Source organism: Chiloscyllium plagiosum, chromosome 1, assembly GCF_004010195.1.
Source record: "Chiloscyllium plagiosum isolate BGI_BamShark_2017 chromosome 1, ASM401019v2, whole genome shotgun sequence".
Taxonomy (NCBI): Eukaryota; Metazoa; Chordata; class Chondrichthyes; order Orectolobiformes; family Hemiscylliidae; genus Chiloscyllium; species Chiloscyllium plagiosum.
Window position 1 is genome coordinate 106,182,349 of NC_057710.1, and position 19,894 is coordinate 106,202,242.

The following is a 19,894-nucleotide window of genomic DNA, read 5'->3' on the forward strand; positions in this document are numbered from 1 at the left end:
TAATCTAATCTAATCTAATCTAATGATTTAGGGTCTGATATTAATAAGGATGGGAGTGAGTGAGGAAGATTTGCAGGAAATAGTGGGTACAGTAGCAGAGATAGAGTGAGTACGGGATATCAATGATAAGATGGTGGCACTTCTACTGGCAGAGTAGAGAGGGTCAATGATCTTGTCCTTACATTCTGTGCATTCCTGCAGATGGTGTAAACTGCACTGGTCTGGATGGTAACCCTGGTCCAGGTTGGTGTGGTTCCAGTAGAATGGTGTCCTCTGTTCGCCTGGGAGAAAAGGACATCCTGCCTCTGCATTATCCCATCCCCACCAGCAGCATCCCCATGTCCCTGCCCACAAAGAGAGGCATCAATTTTCCATTGTCTGCCACATCCAGGACTAATGTCAGGAACCATGCAGGGCAGCTCTGGACTGACAGCTCTTGTCTAGGTACACAATATCTTTTTAAAGTTGGTCAATTCTGGGATATCCAGGAAGTGATGAGTTGTTTTGGAAATGGCGCATGGTATGATGGTGCTGGAATGTATGAGAGGGGCACCAAAGGGTGGGATAGGTAATAAATCAGACAGGTTTTGTAAAATAAGGTGATAGATGTCCCCAAACAGCATGATGCGAAACCGTCTGAAAAACCTGACAAAACTGACACCAAGTGAAAGAAATTACGATTCAGCCCTTGATCTATCTAGGCAGGGTTCATTCTGAGATCTGACTTGTGCAGTGTTAACATTGGATGAGATCAGAAGACTGTCTAGAATGTAGTGCAGCCAGCAGGTTTGGATGCCAATCAAAAGTAATCAGTGAAAGATTCTGATGAGTTGCACTATACAACAGATCAAAATTTACTTAGCCTGTTTTATTGTTTATATTAGGCTAACCACTATTTTTGTTTTGATTTTTACTGGTATTTTTGATGGCCCACCCCCAATCCTGTTTTCCCCCATCGGCCCCATTATTTCTATAATACAATTTTCTATAACACAGCATCACACGGGAATGCAACTATGCCATTATAGCAGAACTAATTGTAGGTAGATTAATGCAAACTTGATGTGCCAAAGGCCTCTTGTGTTTTGTATGACTGTATGAATACATGACTGGATAACACTGATGTGATATTCTTTATATTTGTTGGGGAATGTTCCTTGGAAGGTGAGCAGGTCAAACATTTTGTTTGAACTTGTCTCTTCTGAATCACATCAGTTCCTAATGCATTTAGTTATTGCTCACTATCCTGTTTGACAATCTGCTTTAATTCAGTGCAGATGCTTCGATTGTCTGCTTATCACTACACATCTTCTCAAATGGTACAGATGAGTCAGTCGCTGTCTTTTTACTTGTAGCTTATTTTGAATGATGTTGCCACTTGGAATCTGAACTCTCTCCAGCTTCGACAGCAGTGAAAAACATTTCAGTCAATTCACAGTAGTCACAGCTTTCCATCTAATTTACGGTATAAAACAAATGTTTTATTCCCAAGTAGCTAACCACAGAGTGTGTCAATTTTTTTATATAGTTCCACCATGATCTTAGAAAGTTCAGCAAACTTTACTGCCAGATTTTTCCTTGATCTTTACTTATTCGACATAGCCCACAATTCAAATGAGATTTAAGTTAATACATAATCTGGAGAGTAAAGATTTTGAGTTTACTCTGATGACCCTGTTATTTTCATGTTTCCGGTCCAGCTTCATGGTATCTGACCACCATTGCAGTGATGCCCAACAGAGCTGTAACACATTTTTAAAATTACTTCCGTTTCAGCCTGGATTGCAATATTATATAAGATTTCTCCTTTTGTAAGGGGATTGTTGTCTTCTTATTAATGCAATGCCCAATGACTAGTCAGCTGATCAGCTCAACTCAGAATTGGGACCACTCCCATAGACCACTGCCTTGTAATGTACCCTATACCTCTGCGTTAGGGCTGCAGATTTCTTCCATTTCTGCATGTCTTTAATAAGGTCAATGTAATTCTCAGAATTAGCCTTCTGCATTGGGTGTTGCCATGAGGCATAGTGGGGTTCACTGGTGTCAGTATTCAACAGTATCTGCGGGTTCTCTTTAAGTCTTCTAGGTCACCAGCATGCTTTCTCCTCCTGTTTTTCTTGAAAGTTTGAAGGTTAGTTTCCCTCAGTTGGCACTGTTTAAAAATAAAGCTGGTCTCTCCCTCTTACTGAGTTATGGCAGGGGCCGACCATTATTGCCATATCACTGCTGACCACGTTACATGTGTGATTTCCTGTAAGCCAGAAATAGTAATGGTTGGATGGGAATAGACACTGTTCTGGTATAACTAGAAGAATCTTGTTAATTAGCAATTGGAATTTTATGAATTATTTCAACAATTTACAGGTTGAATAAATTTAACCAACATTACCACATGTTTTTTTGACATTTTCAAACATACACAACTACAACAGCTCTGCAACTATTAAAAAGATCACTTAGATCTTCTCCTTGGTTTTGTTTCCATTTTTGTATGCATCTTAACAATAATTTTACAGTCATATTAAATCATCATTATTTTACATTCAAGCATTCACTGATTTAATGCCCATTTCGGAGACAAAAAATAAAATAAATGAACTAGAAACAATTCAACAATACAAATCATAACCACTGGGGTGGTACGGTGGCTCAGCAGTTAGCACAGTTGCCTCACAGTGTCAGGGACCTGGGTTCAATTCCAACTTTCCACACTATCTGTGTGGAGTTTGCACATGCTCCCTGTGCTTGCATGGGTTTCGTCTGGGTGCACTGCTTTCCTCACATAGAGCAAAAATGTGCAGGTTAAGTAGATTGGGTATGCTAAATTGTCCATAGTGATCAGGGATGTGCAAGTTGGATGGATTAGCTATGGAAAATGCAGTGTGAAGAGTGATGGGCCTGGGTGAGATACTGTTTGGGGGGGGGGTCGGTGCGATCTCAATGGGCCAAATGGCCTGTTGCCTATCACTGATAAACTAATTTTCTTCCATTTGGGTATATTTCCTATCCCTTAGTATCTTCTCCAGTAGCTTCCCTATCACTGACATCAGGCTCACAGGTCTGTAATTACCTGGATTATCCCTGCTACCCTTCTTAAACAAGGGAACAACCTTAGTAATTCTGCAGTCCTCTAGGAACTCCCCGTTTTCAAGAATGCTGCAAAGATATCTGTTTAAACCCCAGCTATTTCCTCTCTTGCTTCCCTCAATAAGCCTTTTAGAATACACAACACTTCCTTCCTCGCCAATTTGCACGAGAATAATTAAAGATCTATCCCTAACCTCAACATCTGCAATGTTCCTCTCCTTGGTGAATACCAATGCAAAATACTCATTAAGAATCTTATCCATTTTCTCTGACTCCATGCATATTTTTTCCTCGTTACCCCCTTGCTCCTTATATATGAATAAAAGGCTTTGCGGTTTTCCATAACACTTCTCGCTAAGGATATCCCATGACCTCTTTTAGCCCTCTTAATTCCTCGTTTCAGATTGGTCCTATATTCCCGATATTCTTCCAAAGCTTCATCTGACTTCAGTGGCTTATGTACGCATCCTTTTTCCTCTTAGCTGGTCTCACAATTTCATCTGTCATCCATGGTTCCCTAATCTTGTCATCTCTATTCTTCATTTTCACAGGAACATGTCTCTCCTGTTCCCAACCTACATTCCCCAGCTCCTGCCGAAGTTTGGTATAGTTGGCCTTCCCCCAATTTAGCACCCTTCCTTTAGGACCACTCTTGTCTTTGTCCATGAGAATCCTAAAACTTATGGAATTGTGATCACTATTCCCAAAGTAATCCCCCACTGAAACTTCAACCACCTGGCCAGGTGGTCAATGTGGGCCATTTTAAGTCAGTGTGGTCATGGGCAGCTGCAACACCAAGCAATGAAAATGTTATGTAATTGATAGATTTCAGTAATTCAATGTCCAATGGATCAGATATAAGTTCTGTTTCTTTTTTTTATTCATTCAGGGGATGAGGGCGTCACTGGCTCAGTAGCATTTAATGTCCATCCCTAATTTCCCAAAAGGAAGTTAAGAGTCAACCACATTAGCTGTGGGTTTAGAGTTAAATTTAGGCCAGACCAGTGAAGGAAGGCAGTTTTCTTCCCTAAAGGATATTAGTGAACCAGATGGGTTTTTCTGACAATCAACATTGAATTCATGGTCATCATTAGACTCTTAATTCCAGATTTTTTTAAAAATTGAATTTAAATTCTACCATATGCCATGTTGGGATTTGAGTCCAGGTGCTTAGAACATTGTTGGGTTAATAGGCCAACAATGATACCACTGGGCCATCATCTCCACCTATCATCCTGCCACATCCAAGCTGACAGCTTCACTAGATACCAAACTGTTCCAGTTATCATTGATTATGGGATCACCCCCTCATGCAACTATGGGGATACGTCCAGCAGAGTTGCTAATGGGGAGAAGACTCTGCACCAGGTTAAATCTGATCTTCTCAGACCTAGAGCTGATGGTGAAACAGCATCAGGAATGTCAATGGCTGACACAAAATTCAGCTTGAAATTGGAGGTAGTTTACTTCAGGAGCCAAAGTTTGGTGTATTAACCATGGGAATGGCCTTGCATGGGTAAGAGATATGGTCAACATGAGGTCAGGTCCAGTAACATTGGGATCCTGCGATAGTCCTGAACAAGCAAGCGGGTCATATAAAAGCTTCAAACTCGAAAACATTGCATGAGGAAAATAAGCCCCGCTCCTCGATAGCCTGGATTAGTGTGAAGAACTCGCCATGTGTAAATAAAGGGTGACTTGGTGACGAGATATCGACCTCACTGGAGTTATTTCATATTTGTGACAATTGTCATTTTGTAGTGTAGCCTGTCTTGAATGTTAAATCTCATTCTTCTCGAATACTAATCAATTTCAGCACTAAAGAGTCATAGAGATGTACAGCAATAAACAGACCCTTCGGTCCAACCCGTCCATGCCGACCAGATATCCCAAACCAATCTAGTCCAACCTGCCAGTACCCAGCCCATATCCCTCCAACCCTTCCTATTCATATACCCATCCAGATGCCTTTTAAATGTTGCAATTGTATCAGTCTCCACCACATCCTCTAGCAGCTCATTCCACACATGTACTACTATCAAAATGAAAAAGTTGCCCCTTGGGTCTCTTTTATATCTTTCCCCTCTCACCCTAAACCTATGCCCTCTAGTTCTGGGATCCCTGACCCCAGGGAAAAGACTTTGTCTATTTATCTTATCCATGTCCCTCATAATTTTGTAAACCTCTATAAGGTCACCCCACAGCCTCTGACACTCCAGGGAAAACAGCCCCAGCCTGTTCAACCTCTCCCTATAGATCAAATCCTCCAACCCTGGCAACATCTTTAAGTCTGCCTCTTCCACGTTTCAAATGTCTTCTATTGTTTTTCACATACTTAATCCCTTCCTGCTTCTTCTTTATGTATGCACTCATTCTGCTTGTACATAACAATTAATGGTTCCATCCATTATTATCTAAAAATGTCTTGTGCTGTTCCATTTCTGTGACCAGAATGGGAACAGTGTATTTATTATTGGAAACTGCACAATAGCTTTCATCCATTTGGTGCTAAAGTAGATCTTATCCAATGTTTACTGCCAGTACGTTTGGACAGTCTCAGGAATTTGGACTGCAATTACCTGTTTGTGAAAAGAGAAAAGTATGGACTCCAACACCCTTTTGATGAGTTGAGAGTGAAAACAGTGGTCAACAATGACCGCAGCGAGGAGTATCAGATTAAGAGTGAGAATATGATAACGTGGACCTTACTCCAAATTGTACCACCCTCACCCCAAATTTTCATCAGTATCCTATTCAATTATGATGCAGTTTTGGAGGAAATTATTTTGAATAAGCTCAGTGCCTCCTTGTGATGATAACACTCTTTGAATTGATCCTGGAAATTCTGTTTAGCTTTATTACCCTTTTGATAAGATACATTCAAAACTGCATATCTTGCTTTGTACAAATGTTCACCTTGTTGGTTTTGTGCTCTGTGTCTCCATTTATAAATCTATTTATAGAATGCTGTTGATATATTTCATGGTTTTATCTACCTACATTGGCACTATCTTGAAATCATGTATTTCAACTCCTGGCTTTCTCTGTTCATCCACTTCCTTGTATCGCTTTCCACTGAGCTTCAATTCTTCATTGAACTTATGAAAGGTTTATAGCTCACATTGTTCTGCATTAAATTGCACCTAACAGAAGCTTTCCAAACTCTCCACTTTTGAAGTAGGTTTGGGAAATCTGATGTGCTGGAGAAGAAACCAGTTGTAACCTGTTGAAATCTGCTGACAATATAAAAATAGAAAAATCTGGAGATTAGGAGAATGTAGCCAACGACTTAAATCAGACATTAAACTGGACAACCATATAACAAATGAAATCAACCCCTGATAGATGTGAAGTGAACCTGCCAAGAAGATGGGATGAAAGTACAGATTTCAATTAATACAGAGAAGCTCAGATTGATTGTGAAGTATTGAAACATGTTATTTCCACTGTTCTCACAATCTGGAAAGCAATTAAATGATTTAATAGAATGACAAGTTACATAACCTGAACAGGAGAATTTGATGTTATACTCAGATTTTAAATGTTAATGGCTTTAAAAAGTGAGGTCTTGTCAGATCGTGTTTGAAATATGTGCTCCATTTTGGTCAATCATCAAATGCCAAAATAAAACTGGAAGGGCACATTGAAGACTGGTTCCAGAAGTCTCATGAAAGTGCAACAGGAACAGTTTTAAAAAAAGAAATAGGAAACCTTGAAATAATACAGATGGGCAGGGAGACTCTTCATGGAATGATGGTGAACAATAAATGGCGTGGATACCTTCAATGCAAATTATTGCTTTAAAGAATTTGGAATCATAGAGTTTAAATGGAATATTAGTCGAAGTCTTAATGTGGATTTTCATTCATCATTATTTGGAGGTTCAGGTCTCATTGTAAGGAAGCTGACTTTAACTGACCTTGCAATTAGGGTGTGGTGTTCTAAAAATGAAAAGGTTTAACTTGCTGTCCATTCCTAATCCTGACATGCCTGCAACATTTTGTTTGGAAACTTAACTAGGCATCCAACTGTTTTAAGTGGGATCCTTTCAAAATACCTAAATCAGGTTCGACAATGTACATAGAACACTCAAGCAATTTGACTCATTAATGGGTGAAGCCTATTGGTGTTTGACCCAAGTAGTATGTCTTCCAAGATTACAGGTCACATAATACTCCTCACAATTCCTCAGCAATTATTCTACCTGCTGCCCTTTTTCTATAATTGCCTTTCCCTTACTAGTTGTCATTTCCAGATCAGCAAGTGTACCATTAAGAAAAAAATGTTTCTATTTATGGCGTGCCCGTCATGTCCTCTGGCCATTTCAACCTTCTTTATGGATAGTAAGTTGCTCATCACTGTTGTAATGAACAAAATGCAGCAGCCACTTGTTATACATGTTCCCACAAACAGAAATGTGATAAGAAGCAGACAGTCTTGAAAGAGGCTATTTGAGGGATATTTATTTCCAGAACACTTGGATGAACGTCTCTGCTTTTTCTTTCAAAATTGATTTGAAACCTTGTGTGACCTTGCTTTAGCAACTCAGAAAAAAGAACCTTTGGATTTCTGCCACCCACCGAATAGTGAGTTATCTGTAAGTGATGGATCAGCACTAATGCACGTAAACTGAGTCTTCAAAATGAAAATCAGGCATCACACCAAAGACATTAAATAGGCAGTATTATTACCCCTAAAGCTTTGTTCACCAAAGATTAAAGTGACCCTCTTTCTCCCAAATGTAGGACCTGAGACAACATTCTTTGGAAAAGAAATGAGATTGATATTGTGAGTGCAAAATGAATTTTATCTTATCCATTTTTGTATGTGTTGGAACTTTGAATTTGCATTGTCCCTAATTTACTGACCATTATGAGTTTTTCTTGTTTGTTCACAGAATGTGGGTGCTACTTGAGTGCAGCCACAAGTCAGACTAATAGCTGTGAAGAGAAAGTGAGGTCTGCAGATGCTGGAGATCAGAGCTGGAAATGTGTTGCTGGAAAAGCGCAGCAGGTCAGGCAGCATCCAGGGAATAGGAGAATCGACGTTTCGGGCATAAGCCCTTCTTCAGGAATGATAGCTGTGAATGTGGAGTTACATATAGACCAGACCAGGTAAGAACAAACTATTTCCTTCCACAGAGTACATAAGCAAACTCGATGGGTATTTTTCAAACAATTGACAGTAGTTGCACAGTCATCACTGGGCTAGCTATTTTAATTTTAATTTGAGGTTTTTATTCAATTCAAATTCCATCCTCTGCCATGGTGAGTTTTGACTCAACAGCGTGTGGCTGTGGATTAATAGCCCACTGACATTATCACTGCACCACTGCCTCTCTAAACGATACAGCATGAGCAATTCATCCCTGAGCTTTCCATAAATTCCCAGAATGAAGCCATCTCATCAACAATTCAAATTTGAATTTTTTTTAATATCTTGACAGATCAGAATGATGTCATGACATTATTGATTGGATGAACTTATCCATTGAGAATCAGATCACATCAGTGGAATGACGTGCTTTGAAAAAGCTTTTGTGCCTTCTAAAAGAGATCCAATCAATTATTAGGTGCTTATTTGTTCATTTCAGGCTTAATGTGAGTCATCCTGTCTTCCCTACATTGGCTGTGTAAAGTTTCATTCTCAGGACTTTGCAAATGCTAAACAGGAAAAGAGTGTGGCCATTCTAGTTTACTGGTTAACATCCTAGTAGTCAGATTTATAATGGTTATGGAATGTTGAGTAATCATGACATTCCAATGCTATTAGTTTGCGGTACTAAATTGAGGAAAACCAGTCAGTGGACAGATTTGATAACCATAGCTCCAAAGTTATCTATTCCTTCCATCCAAGGATATGACACTGACCATTAAACACCAATCCTGATGTCTGGTGTTGTTAAGGCATTAAAAGAAAATTCAAAATAGATGGACACATTTTCAACATTTTGAATTCCAACAATTTGAACAACATTCATAACTCCTGGTTGTCAATCTTGTAAAACTGATAGGGGTGATTAGATTAGATTAGATTACTTTACAGTGTGGAAACAGGCCCTTCGGCCCAACAAGTCCACACCGACCCGCGGAAGCGCAACCCACCCATGCCCCTACATTTACCCCTTATCTAACACTACGGACAATTTAGCATGGCCAATTCACCTGACCCTGCACATCTTTGGACTGTGGGAGGAAACCGGAGCACCCGGAGGAAACCCACGCAGACACAGGGAGAATGTGCAAACTCCACACAGTCAGTCGCCTGAGGCGGGAATTGAACCCGGGTCTCTGGCGCTGTGAGGCAGCAGTGCTAACCACTGTGCCACCGTGCCGCCCAATCTAAATCCCTGTCTCAATAAAAAGATCAGAAAGTAAAGACCATCTCTTTCTTCAACATCCTCTTTCATTTTGTTCTCTCTCTCTCTACTTTTCTCCCTCTTTCTGCTTCTGTCTCTCTGGCTGTCCCCCTTCTCTTTTTTTCTTGTCTCCTCTCTATTTCTCAGTCTTTCTCTTACTGTTTTCTACTCTCTGCCTTAATCTCCCTTTCTGCCTATCAGCCACAAATCAGAAACTACATTAGGAAGTTTTATTAACACAATGACATGAAGCTCTCCTTGCCCTTGAGGCTGCTCTTTTGTTTTTAATTGCTAGTAGTCAAATATAATTGCACTTAATGAACATCATGCTGAGTCCTTGGGGTGGTTTTTGACTTGGTGCAATGATGTAAAATAGGTAATCGCAAATCAGCAGTCCATTTCACATCTCTCCCAATTTTTAATTCCATTTTACATTCACTGTCATTCCTTTTACTCTCACATTCAAATCCAAAAGCTATCACCTTGAATGTTAGTTTTTAAATAGTAATTAATTCCAGCTTCAAACTCTTTGAAATTTGTAATATGTATTATTTATTAAATGCTAAAACTTTTGTTTCAATTTACATATTACAACAATGTTTGTGCACTAATACAAATAATTGTCCCTCAGTAACTGTGGCTAAGATATTTTCACAGAAAATATTATGGGTAAAATAATTTCACTTGTACATTCACAAAGTTATTTTTGCTAATACACAGACAAACTTGCAGAGCTAGCCATGTTGCAGCACCTGATGGCTGATGTCTCAGCTTTAATTACAGCACAAACAGGAGGCACCATTGTCTGGATACTGCGGATGCTGGAATCTGAAACCAAAAAAGAAAATGCTGGAAAATCTCAGCAGGTCTGGCAGCATCTGTAAGGAGAGAAAAAAGCTGACGTTTCAAGTGTAGACTCGAAACGTCAGCTCTTTTCTCTCCTTACAGATGCTGCCAGACCTACTGAGATTTTCCAGCATTTTCTTTTTTGGCACCATTGTCTGAGTGCTGGAGTGGAAGTTCAGGCTGAGGTCATGTAATCTCAGTTCATTGCTGTCCCAATCCAACCTACATCATCGCAGGCCAGGTTTTCCATCAAGGCTGCTGGATACCAGAAGGAGCTTTCAGGGTCTCACAGCAATCCGGACATCTGTGCACGAGCCATTACTTCCCTGAGCATATAGCATTGGCATTTACCAAATTACCGTGGTCACTGCATTAGTGATCCTGCTTTTGGAACGCAAGAAATAGGAACAGGAGCAGGCCAACTAACTCCCTAAGCATGCTGCTGCATTTAATATGATCATGGTTGATCCAACATATTCACGTCCACTTTCCTGTCCTTTCCCCTTAACCCCTTGATTCCCCAACTGATTAAGAACCTATCTAGGCTAAAGTGAGGACTGCAGATGCTGAGATCAGAGTCCAGATCAGAGTGGTGCTGGAAAAGCACAGCAGGTCAGGCAGCATCCGTGGACCAGGAAAATCGATGTTTCAGGCAAAAGGCCTCATTCCTGATGAAGGGCTTTTGCTCCAAACGTCAATTTTCCTGCTCCCCGGATGCTGTCTGACCTGCTGTGCTTTTCCAGCACCACTCTAAACAAGAACCCATCTACCTCAGTTTTAAATATGCACAAGGACTGTGCCCCACAGCTCTCTGCAGCAAAGACTTTCAAAGACTCCCAACCCTCTGAAGAAAGAAATTCCTCCTCACTTCAATCTTTGTGGGTGGCACGGTGGCACAGTGGTTAGCACTGTTGCCTCACAGAGCCAGAGACCCTGGTTCAATTTCCGCCTCAGGCAACTGTCTGTGTGGAGTTTGCACATTCTCCCCATGTCTGCGTGGGTTTCCTTCGGGTGCTCTGGTTTCCTCCCACAGCCAAAAATGTGCAGGTTAGTTGAATTGGCCAAGCTAAATTTCCCGTAGTGTTAGGTGAAGGGGTAAATGTAGGGGGATGGGTCTGGGTGGGTTGCTCTTCGGAGGGTCGGTGTGGACTTGTTGGGCCGAAGGGCCTGTTTCCACACACTGTAAGTAATCTAATCTAATCTAATCTTAAATTGGCATATCTCTAATCTGAGACTATGCCCTCTGATCCTAGACTCTCCCAGAACATCATAGACCATAAGATACAGAGTAGGATCAAGCAATTCAGCCAAAGGTTGCATGATTCAAGCATGGCAGATATGTTTCTCAACTCCATTCTCCTGCCTTCTCCCTGTAGCCCTTGATCCCCTTACTAATCAAGAACAAATCTATCTCTGTCCTAAATACACTTAATGACTTCGCCTCCACAGACTTCAATGACAATGAGTTCCACAGATTCACCCTCTGGCTGAAGAAATTCCACTTCATAAAATCATGAGGAGTTTTTCCTGGCATGGAGGAGTCCAAAGCTAGTGTACATAGGTTTCAAGGTGAGAGATTTAAAAAGGATCTGAGAAGTTAGTTTTTCATGCTGATGGTGGTTCATGTGTGGAATAGCTTCCAGAAGAGGTGGTGGGGCTGGCACAATTACAAAATTTAAAACAGCTAGATGAGCATACAAATAGGAAGAGTTTAGAGAGATATGGGTCAAATGCTGGCAAATGGGACTAGGTCTGATTGGGATGTCTGGTTGGTGCGGATGAGTTGGACCAATGGGTTCAATTTCATGTTGTATGACTCTATGACTGTACCTCAATTCTAAAATGTCATTCCTTCACTCTGAGGCTGTGCCCTTGGGTCTTAGTCTCTCTTACTACTGGAAACACCTATTTCACATCTACTTTATCTCGGCCACTCCGTATTCTTTAAGTTCTGTATGGGTGGCATGGTGGCTCAGAGCTTAGCACTGCTGCTTTACAGCACCAGGGACCCAGTTTGATTCCAGCCTCAGACGACTGTGTGGAGTTTGCACATTCTCCCTATGTCTGTGTGGATTTCCTTCAGGTGGTCCAGTTTCCTCCCACAGTTAGAGTTGTGCGGGTTAGGTGCATTCGTCAGGAGTAATATAGGGTAGGGAAATGGGTTTGGGTGAGATTCTCTTCAGAGGGTCAGTGTGGACTTGTTGGACCAAATGGCCTGTTTCCACACTGGAGAGATTCTGTAATTCTATGGATTCCCCCGCTCATCCTTCTAAACTCCATTCAGTACAGACCCAGAGTCCTCAACTACTCCTCATGAGACAAGTCCTTCATCCCCTCAATCATTCTTGTAAAACCAACATCCCCTTCAAAACCAACATGTCTGTGATATTCACCTTCTACACAATGGCAATATTTGATTCTGCAGTCAGTAGAGTTGTGAAGAATTAAAGGGTGTTTAGATGGAATGAGCTAAAGATTGCATGGTTAAACAGTGATTAGACTGAGAGAATATGATTGCATATACAGGGTAGTGTCAGCCGTGCCATACATGTGCCATGTCAAGTGGTTTTTGCAGCTGTTGTGCCATTGCATTGCCAGTGAGGGACAATGTCAGATTGCCATTGCTTGTCCAGGTGCACACAGCCTTTCAAAGATATTGCAGGTCCCAGTGATGCCCGTCGTTCATTGGCTATCCACTGATGCTGAGTTGTTCCAGCAACTGTGGTTAGTAAAATAGAGCCACAATCATGTCTGAGGAGAGCCAATGGGTCATGCTAGCTGATTAATGAGCATATTTGTCCATTAGAGAATAAGATATAGGAGTCTAATTAAGCCATTTAGCCCATCAAATCTGCTCATAATTGGTAAGATATGTTGAGGCCTCATTAGTCCTCATAAGAAACTCTCCAAAAATCTCAACCTAATTGACCTTCAAAGGGGACATCTCTTCTTGTTAAATGTGTCCCTCTAGTTCTAATCTCCCCCACAAAAGGAAACATTCTTTCATACGAATCCTATCAAATCCTCTCAGAATCTTGTATCTTACAATAAGATCACCTGTCATTCTTCTAAAACTCAATATACACAGGCCCAGCCTGCCCAACCTTTCCTTATTGAATAACTCCTTCATCCCAGGAATCAATCACATGAACCTTCCAAAGTAATTACATCCTTTTTCAAATACAGAAACGGTGGCTCTGTGGTTAGCACTGCTGCCTTACAGCATCAGGGACCCAGGTTCAAATAAATAAATAAATTGGACATAGTGCTCCTGACGGAGACTTGCCAAGATTCTGTTTAGTTGCAGTAACACTTCCGTACTTTTAGATTCCATTCTGCCTGTAATTCCAACAATCTATTCCATTTTTAATCCACTTGCTGATGCTTCCATAATAACTATTTTTGATATGTGAAATAGGACCCTACAATCCTACAATGCCTCTGAGTTCTGCAATCTCTCTACATTTAAACAATATGCTGCATTTATATTCTAAGTGAAAAGTTCACATTTTCCCACTTGATGCTCGCCTGCAATTTTTTTTTGCCCATTGATTGAACCTCTCTACATCTCATTGCAAACTCACTACTTCAACTTGATGATTTGCTTTCAATTTTCGAGGAGAAAGTGAGGTCTGCAGATGCTGGAGATCAAAGTTGAAACTTTATTGCTGGAACAGCACAGCAGGTCAGGCAGCATCCAGGGAACAGGAGATTCGACGTTTCGGGCACAGGCCCTTCTTCAGGAATGAGAAGAAGGGCCTGTGCCCGAAACGTCGAATCTCCTGTTCCCTGGATGCTGCCTGACCTGCTGTGCTGTTCCAGCAATAAAATTTCAACTTTGCTTTCAATTTACCTTGCAGTTTTTGACCAAATTAACTAACATATATTTGGTCGCTGCACCCATGTTGCATTAGATTGGGACTAGATTTGTGTACTATCTCATTCAATAGATTATTTTATTTTTACATCAGCATGTGAACTTTCCACTGAGTGCATTTCAGTATGGCACAAATTTCTTTGGACTCAGCAATCCATTCCTATCATAACCGAACTCTTCCCACTCCTCAGACCTTACACCAACACCACTTGCTCTCCCCATACCCTAATGTGGCATCTTCTCACAAAGCAACAAAATAAATGTAGGCCAATTCAGAAAATCCCTGGGAAATCCCATTCTGACTCCTGAAGAGGATCAAGCTCTACGACAATGGATGACTGGTGTGACAATTCTTCTCTTTCTACATAGATGTACATTGATGCTTATAAGGATATTGACAGTGAATGCCAGCAACATGTTCCAGGGAAATGTGATGATTTATGTGCATCTATCCTCATTCTTTGTTTCTTTTTAACTCACACAAATTGCCCTTGTGCTAATGTAGAAATTGATGCTCCGTAAAAGTTGATATGAAAATTCTGATATTGTTTCTTATAATGCAGCTAAGTAGAAGAACATTTGGCTAGTAACATTCTAAATGATCACAGATTTCAAGTAAACCTTCTGTTGCAATAAGTCTATCACATTTAAAATACTGCTCTCAAGCATTATAATGAAGTGCTTTTTTATGCTATCACATTGTGTGATTGCAGACAAATTAAAAGCGATATGCTGAACATATTCCATTGTTGGTTTTATCTCTGTTGTGCTATGGCAGTAGGATAAACATAGTAGAAATGTGGAGGTTTCATCAGCACCTAAAAAGTGATGGAGAGGGAAGCTCTGTCAGAAATTTGATTAGCCTGCTCCTAGCTCAAAGACAGTAGGTAAACTAGATGGTAGCCATTGTCCATAAAGGACAGTTGGCATCTCTCTTCTTTAGAAACAATTGGTTTTATAGCTTAAGGATCATCCTTCTTCATCAAGCAAGTGCCATAGTTAGACTCCATGAACTACAATAGCCAGGACATGGACTGAACCAAAGCTTTGAGTTTTATTCTCAAGCTATCTAACCAACTTAGCTAACCAACTCCCCAACAAATAGACTGTCGTCCACTGGCATCTTGTAAGTAACACGTCCCTGTGAGTGCTAACTCAAATCTTTAGGAGAAAACAGGAGGCTACGCAAAGGCAACTGGCAACCATAGTATACAATGTTGTGCACACTAACTTACAAATAAGCTGTTCTCCCCTGGAGATGTTGGCTCAGATTTCTCCTAGGCCAGGACCCCACACATTGCTGGGAGCTCCAGTCCCTTCCTTCCTCTGACATATCAGCAGGAATCTCTATTGGATGGAAAAGACCAACTTAAAGACTGGAAAGCAGCACTAGATATGCAGCAAGAGATTTGAGGGACACATTAATTATGATTCAGTGACTTGCTCATTTACCTTACCTAAAAATTTGTACAGAACCTCTCTGCATTAATAGTCTTAATGACATCCTTCACCTCCTCCTCAATGCTGTGTTAAAGAATCTTCAAACCATTCAACCAATATCAATGATATTCTGACAATGCAAATTCAGAAGCTGCTATTAAAACACTCTGCAGCTAAATGTGCTAAACATGATAAAAGTGATAGATGTAATTACCAACACAATAGGGGTGATTTTGACCTCCAATGTAACTGGATTTTCATCAGACAGAATAATAAAAAGGAAAACCTTAACCTGTCTCAAGCAGTCTTGAACGCAGCCACTTCTGGCTTTAACAGAGATGGGAAGTGGATAATGAACATATTCATTCATGAGGCAAGTCACTCACTGAAATATCTTAATGAGTTCTGCCTCAGATTTTATATCCCTTCCAGCTATAACATTGTTCTTGGGAAAACAGCTGCTAAAGGGAGGTAAGGATTTTCACATAGGAAAGGGAAGGACTTTTCCATCACTTTTCAGGCAGGCAGAGCAGGGGAAGCTTCCCCAAAATAACCCATTTTTCCAATCTACACAGTTGGACACTCAGTCATTCACTCCTCCCCACTGAAATCAGATTCCCAGCTCTTGCCCTAATGTCCTCTGACACTAGCAATCACTCCATGCTGAACCACACTGGACCCACCTACCAGTTTGTAATTACTACTCCAAGTGACAGCAAACGTAATTTTTAGGTTACGTACAAACACATGGATGAGGAGCAGGACTAAGCCATTCTGCCCCTTGAGCTTGCTTTGCATTCAGTAATATCTTGGCTGATCTGATTGTAACCTCAAGTCTATTTCATACCTACCCTGATAGCCTCTAATGCCCTGTTTATCGATAATTTTGATGTGGGCATTCCTGACTAGGTCAGCATTTATAGCTTACTTTGATTGAGAAGGTGGTGATAAGCTGCCTTCTTGAACCACTGCTGTCCATTTGTTGTAGGTGCTGTAAGGGAGGGAATTCCAGGATTATGACTCAGTGACACTGAAGGAACAACAACATATTTCCAAGTCAGGATAGTGAATGGCTTGGAGGGGAAAGTGCTGAGTTAACCATTAGCCTAAACCTTGGGCCCTGAGGATTAGTGATCATATTTTTGAGTAAACTTCAGATTCTTCATTTGCTTTGCCACTTTGGCTATTGAACTGCAACTTCCCCCAACAGTACCATTAAACCTGGTGATGAATATGTAGTGATTGTGAATTGGACAAACAGATGATTTACCTTGTAGTTGTGGTATTTATGTATTTTATAGGAGCTTTTCATATGGATGCAGTTTTTAATTTTTATTATTTATCAAGCTTCACAATCTCAGGCTTCATTCTGAGGAAGCTCTCACCTGTGAATATCCAGACTGTCTGTCATCTCTTAACTTTTAATACCACCCAAAATAGCACCACACAGGCTGGGTAAAGTTCTGAATTAACCACTTGTGAGATGCAAACAATTTGCTGTTTAAAGCTGAGTTCCTGAAATGTTGTTCAGCTTTGTTCTGTGTGCTGTCATGACAGTCCTCTCCTGGTTCTCTCCTGGTCAAGCTAGCACTTGCTGCTGCTCGCTCACACTGGAATGGTTCACAGTGTTGAAAACCTCACATGCTCAACAGCGAACCCACATAGGGTGTCATTTAGCTCGGGTTTGGGAGGGATGGTCACAAGTAAATTAGTATCCTCGAATGGATTTCCCTCCTCTGAGGTCTGTTGTGCAGGCACTAGGTGCTGGCAAGGACTAAGAGAAAATCAAAAATGGAGAAGAGTTAAGAGATGACAGACAGGCTAGACATTTGCAGGTGTGAGTCTCTTCAATTTGAGGCTCGAAATTGTGAAGCTTGATGAATATTTCTTGAAGGTTTATAAGTCTGTATCCATTTCAAATGTTCCCATAATGCACTAACACCGCAACTGCAAGGTAAATCATGAGCTTGTGAAATGTCAACTTCTCTACAGATTCGTCTCTGTGTTTAATATCACTGCTTGGAGATCTAGGAGACAAAATGAACCTTAGAATCTTCAATAGAAAAAAAATATCCCAAGGGCACAAGAGACAAATCCTTCATTAATCTGCCTTTGCATAATGGATGCAATGTATTTTTAGATTATCATCAGTGTCCCCAACCCCTGGTTTCTCTTTTTTAGATCAGTTACAGTTTACCCATTAGAATGAATGATGCACCATAACCTAAATTTCTAAAACCTTGCATTGTCAGTGGAAAGTCTAGAAACACTACTTTATTTGTTTTCATTTTTTCTTTGCCACAAAATACCAAAAGATCTTGCTATTCGAATGCCAGTTGTTATATAGATACAACCCTTGAAATATTTTTATTGGGTTCTGATATTGCTCCTTTACCTTCTGCTATAATAATGACAATCCCATTTCACTAAAACAGCACACTCAATTATTTAATGCTACTTAGACTTATTTGTGATACAGACAACATTTTGTTCTGGATCTTACTGAGTTGAAAGGAAATCCTGATCAAACCATTCAATATAACATACGATGCTTCATGTCATTTTAATTGGAAAGAAATTGATAAATACCTGACTTTCATTCTGATGAGTCATGAGTTGCAGCTATAAGCCATTCTGTAAGCAGCACTTAATGACTTTGCTTGAGGAAAGTCAAAGTATTGTGCTAATAGCAGCATCCCTCATTCTAATCAATGTCAAGCTATGCAGCAAAGGAGCAAGAGCAAACATTCAGTTTGTTCTCTGTAAATATAAAGGCTGTGGTATTACAAAGATCGCAGTAATATGCTTCAGCCTTTATTTCATGCCAGGAGAGCTTTCAATCATCCATTGATAGGAATGTGATCTGCTTTCCATATTCAGAAGCCTGCTGAGCTTCATTGTTGTCTGATGTCTGTCAATGGATATCATATTTATTCAGAAAATAATACCAATAAAAAGAGAATATGTACTCTTCATTCATATAAGTGACTGGCTATTCTTTGTGACTTTCAAAACATATATTACAAAACCTGCACTATATATTGTTGCAGCACAGTTCTATCCTTCAATTTATGGTTTCTGTTTTGAAAGAAATTGTTGGTGTTCTGTTATACTAAGATGATGAATAAAAAAGAATGGGTTCTCAAATGTCTTGACTTTCACAATAAAAATTCATGAAATATATTCTGCGTTTGCTACATGTCGAAGATTATTTTGCTGAATTTTAGGCCTGAACACTGTCCCACAAACAATTTAAATGCAGCAATTCCATTGACTAGAATCATGTATGCTGGAGGAACACTCAGTTGAAACATTCAAAAGGGAAGTGGACCATTATCTGAAGGGGGTGAATGCCCAGTGTTACAGGGAGAATGCAACAAGGTGACCTGTTCATTGGAGCAGGCAGACACAATAGATCAAATGAACTCCTTCTAAGCTGTAATAATTTTGTGAGTCTGTGATTAATTACACCAAGAAGATATACACACACAGTGATTTCTAGTGCTCAATCTATCATACATTGTGAGATTTAGAGAATATGAACTTATTTCACTGTTATAGGACATCTGTATCTTGGGCACATGGCTCATCCCACAAACTGGAAATTGCTCAGGTACAAATTTCTACCTGCCTCCCTCTCTTCCACCACCATTTAAAGAGATTGCAGTTAAATGAGTATGAAAAAGATCCTGAGGGGACTTTAGGCTGCAGTTCCAATGTGAAAGCTCATTTGCAGACCACCCTAAGTTATATAGCACTCACTCTATGACCCACCACTGACATAATGGTCAGAAGGTGTGAACTCGGAGCTTTGGAAAGGCTTGTTCTCAGCCTCGTCATCACCTGCACCAATAGTTTCAGTAGTGGGGGGCAGAGGCTCAGCGTGCTCCAAAGCCCATGGGAAGTGGCGCACATGTCATAATGTCAACCCAGTTCAAAGTGTGAGACAAGTGATGTTCTCGTTTCGAATTGGCTCTGGTATCGCCAATATTGAAAAGCTGTAAATTGCTCAAGTGTAGAGAAAGCTAAGCAAATATATGGGGAGGGAAAGAATAATAGGTTTTGTTGATAGAATTAGATGAAAAAACATGGAGAGAAAATTGAGTAGAAGATAAATTTTGAGAAGGATCAATCGAGCCAAATAGCTTGACTCTGTGCCATAAATTTTCTGTAATTCAATGGAAACAGCACAATGCATATTGCCTAGAATATTACAAAAGAGGTGGTGAATTTAACCATGAGTGAGTAAGAGGTTAGAGAAGCCGGCTAATCATAGAACCTCA